The sequence below is a fragment of the Theropithecus gelada genome, unplaced genomic scaffold (genome assembly GCF_003255815.1).
Source record: "Theropithecus gelada isolate Dixy unplaced genomic scaffold, Tgel_1.0 HiC_scaffold_15909, whole genome shotgun sequence".
Classification (NCBI taxonomy): Eukaryota; Metazoa; Chordata; class Mammalia; order Primates; family Cercopithecidae; genus Theropithecus; species Theropithecus gelada.
This window is the reverse complement of record NW_020257668.1, coordinates 469,586-473,136: the sequence shown is the minus strand read 5'-3', so window position 1 is coordinate 473,136 and position 3,551 is coordinate 469,586. Positions and strand designations below refer to the sequence as shown.

General features: G+C 38.3%; 1 non-coding gene across 1 annotated transcript; it reads left to right on the top strand.

The window, feature by feature from the left end:
* Positions 1-2,564: 2,564 nt before the first annotated feature.
* LOC112617219 lies at positions 2,565-2,630 on the top strand. Its single transcript, XR_003117869.1, has one exon. It is a non-coding gene; the product is annotated as a small nucleolar RNA SNORD37 (small nucleolar RNA).
* The last annotated feature ends 921 nt before the right edge of the window (positions 2,631-3,551 follow it).

Below are 3,551 nucleotides of genomic sequence, written 5' to 3'. Positions count from 1 at the left end.
AGGGGGTTAAGAATTTAAACGAAGTAATGTTCAAGGTCAGGAAAAACTCGGAATGGAGGCGGACTAAGGCAAACAACAAAGACACTTCCAAGTTCTCAGGGTTCTCCACAAACTTCCACTCATTTGTGTTTAAAATCTAGAATTTGTCAGAGTGGCTTAAAAATCCTGTGTTGAAGCATGGCATGAAGATTAATATTGTGTGCTGTTATTCCTTCTCATCTCATTAGTAGTGACATGTATATTGAGCTCTTCTGCATGTTAACTTGATTTCTACCTTCCCTGACCTCCCAAATTTGACTCGTCACTACTGATTTAAACTTAGACTTGCATAATATTTACAAAATGCCCAGGAACAGGCAGAATTCAGTTAAAAAAGTAAATATAACTAAGTTACAAGAACCAAGATTCCTTTGGCTATAGAACCAAAAGGAATCTTTAAAAACATGTAGTTAATTTCTTTCCTTTTGGCAGGGCAATGCCTAAACCTGGCCTAAAAGGCAGGTGTTGATCCTCCTTTTAAAGCCATCAAGCAAAGGTAAATTATACAACATACCCTGGTGACCTGTTCAGGGTATCTCAATCCTATTAGAAACAAATTATGTCAGATCTAACAACTTCATACCAACTGTTCGAATGTTTAATACAAAACAGAGACCTTATTTATCATGGTGTAGTGGAAACAGTCCTGGAATCAGAATCTGCACAACTGAGTCATTGCCTCTTTCTGGCTATGGGCATATTTCAAGTTACTGAACTTCTGTGAGTCTACATCCCTTCATCTGACACAATTATATCAGCATAGTTTTTGTTTTTGTTTTTGTTTTTGTTTTTTAAAGAACTGTGTACATTAGCTTAACTTTACTGTCATTACTGCTATTCTTAAATACAAGAACACACTCAGCACCTCCCAAGAAAGGGGCCCTTTGCTGGTGATGTGAAAAACAAAGGCATATTGTGTGGTCTCTGCCATTAAGGAGCTGAGCATTTCATAGAGAGAAAGAGACATATCCAAAACTATGACCTAATTAGATAAAATAACATATTGCCACATATTAAATCATGAGTACAAGAAGTACGTTCTATTCGAAGTCAGAGGAGGGCAATCTAATATTTGCTAAAGCAGCCAGGGAGTCAGTGTATTCCTGAAGACTGACACATGCAGCCTCTGAAAAGAAGACAAGGCCAAATTGAGGCTCATTTCTTAAACACAGTGTTTTGGACTGAACATAAATTAATTGGGAGTAAAATGAACCCTTGTAATGCCTTGTATTGATAGCTAGGACATTGCTCATTTATTCATTCAATAATGACAATTTCTCTACTATGTGCCAGATTAAAGAAACAGAAATAAAAAGATTGTTGCATTCTAAAAGAATTTTAAAGTTCAGTGGAAGAAAATTGAAACTAACATAAATCAAATGATTTTCCTGCTGGCCCAAATGAAAAATAGTATAGCCAGGATTCCAAATTAGTTGTGATGAGTCCCATATATCATTCTCTTTACACACTATCCCTCACATATTTTACCACATTCCTCTCTCTCTCTCTCTCTCTCTCTCTCTCTCTCTCTCTCACACACACACACACACACATACACGTACTACATATACATGTGGGTGAGGATGTAGCATGAAAATATACCACAATAAACTAGGTAGGTTTTAAAAAATTATTTCTTCTGTCTTTTCCTTCACTATTCAAGCAGAAAGAAGAGCTTACCATGTACAGTGAACACAAGAAGAGATGACACAAAACAATAAAGGTCCAATTTACTGAATTGTAAAATTTTAGATAGATTTTGAAAATATCTAGTAGAGGTAATGATCTTGAAAGTCGGAACTTTTATTTTCAATAAATAAGCATTTAAGAAAAAGAAGTTTGTATTTTCTTATTCTAAACATTCAGTTTTAAATATTAAAAATACTGAAAGTTCAAGGCATGAGTTTATAACTAACACCACTATTTTTTTAATTATACTCCAAGTTCTAGGGTACATGTGCACAACGTGTAAGTTTGTTACATATGTATATATGTGCCATGTTGGTATACTGCACCCATCAACTTGCCATTTACATCAGGTATATCTCCCAATACCATCCCTCCCCCATCTCCCCACCCCACGACAGGCCCCGGTGTGCGATGTTCCCCACCCCGCGTCCAAGTGTTCTCATTATACAATTCCCACTTATGAGTGAGAACATGCGGTGTTTGGTTTTCTTTCCTTGTCATAGTTTGCTCAGAATGATGGTTTCCCTACAAAGGACATGAACTCATCCTTTTTTATGGCCACACCTGTAATCCCAGCACTTTAGGAAGCCAAGGGAAGTGGATCACTTGAGCACAGGAGATCGAGATCAGCCTAGGTAACATAGTGAGACCCCATCTCTATCAAAAATTACAAAAATTAGCCAGGTGCAGTGGTGCATGCTTGTAGTCCCAGCTACTTAGGAAGCTGAGGTGGGAGGATCGCTTAACTCTGGGAGGTCGAGGCTACAGTGAGCTGAGATTGCACTACAGCACTCCAGCCTGGGCAACAGAGTGAGACCCTGTCTATTAAAAAAAAAAAAAAAGAGTAAGTAACATTTCTTCAATTTGACCTGATATGTATTGAAGAAAACCAGCATCTGAGGCCCATGGAGAAAGAAAAAGAATAAACTTGGACAAAGAAACAGACATGCATAAAGGGAAGAAAATGGAAAGAGACACAGGAGTAAATGGCCATCTACAAGAAGAGAGGCTTGGACAGATTCTTTCTGCTCAGCCCTCAGAGGGAACCAAACCTACTGACACTTTGATTTCAGACTTCGAGCCCCTGGTGTAATGCAGAAATGGGATTTAGTTACAAAGTTTACAGTTTTTTCAGAGGAAAGACAGCCTGGAAAGTCAGATCCCAGTTCTTTTTGTTCTGGAATCCTCTCAAATTTACTCAGGATTTTCATTGCTCTGTCTGTCACCTAAGGACATCAGTGGTGAATGTAGCAGGCTAGAGACTGACTTCCAAGACTAGGTAACAAGCGCTATACCGCTATACCTCAGCTAAAGGCAGACTGGAGCACAAATGGCGTACAAATGCAATATCCCCCAGATGCCTGGAGCACACACATTCTGCTTCTGTTTCCTGTGGGGCAGAAAGGTGAATCAACTGAGCACTAGTTTCCAAAATACTGTTTCTCATAATGAAAGTGACTGAGTGATCTTGGATTGACACGCACTCACCATCAGCAAAAATCTGAGTTTGAGAATGTATGCAGGTATAAAGAAACAAAGGAAGCCATATTTTTTACATAGCTAAGTTTGTAACAGTATAAATACTGCATGATTTTCATTTCAGCAAATGTGCTTGGCACTTTAATCAAGAGTTGGGAATACAGGGATGCATGTCTCTCACGTATTGACTCAAGACTGGTGCCAAAGCAGTGTAAGGCACATTCCATGCATCATCAACATCCCATACATCAGATCAACTTGTAAGTTTCATTATCAATCCTCAGCAAATTAACAAACTGAGGATTACCAAGATTTCGTTAATCTTGGTAATTTGTCACATCATT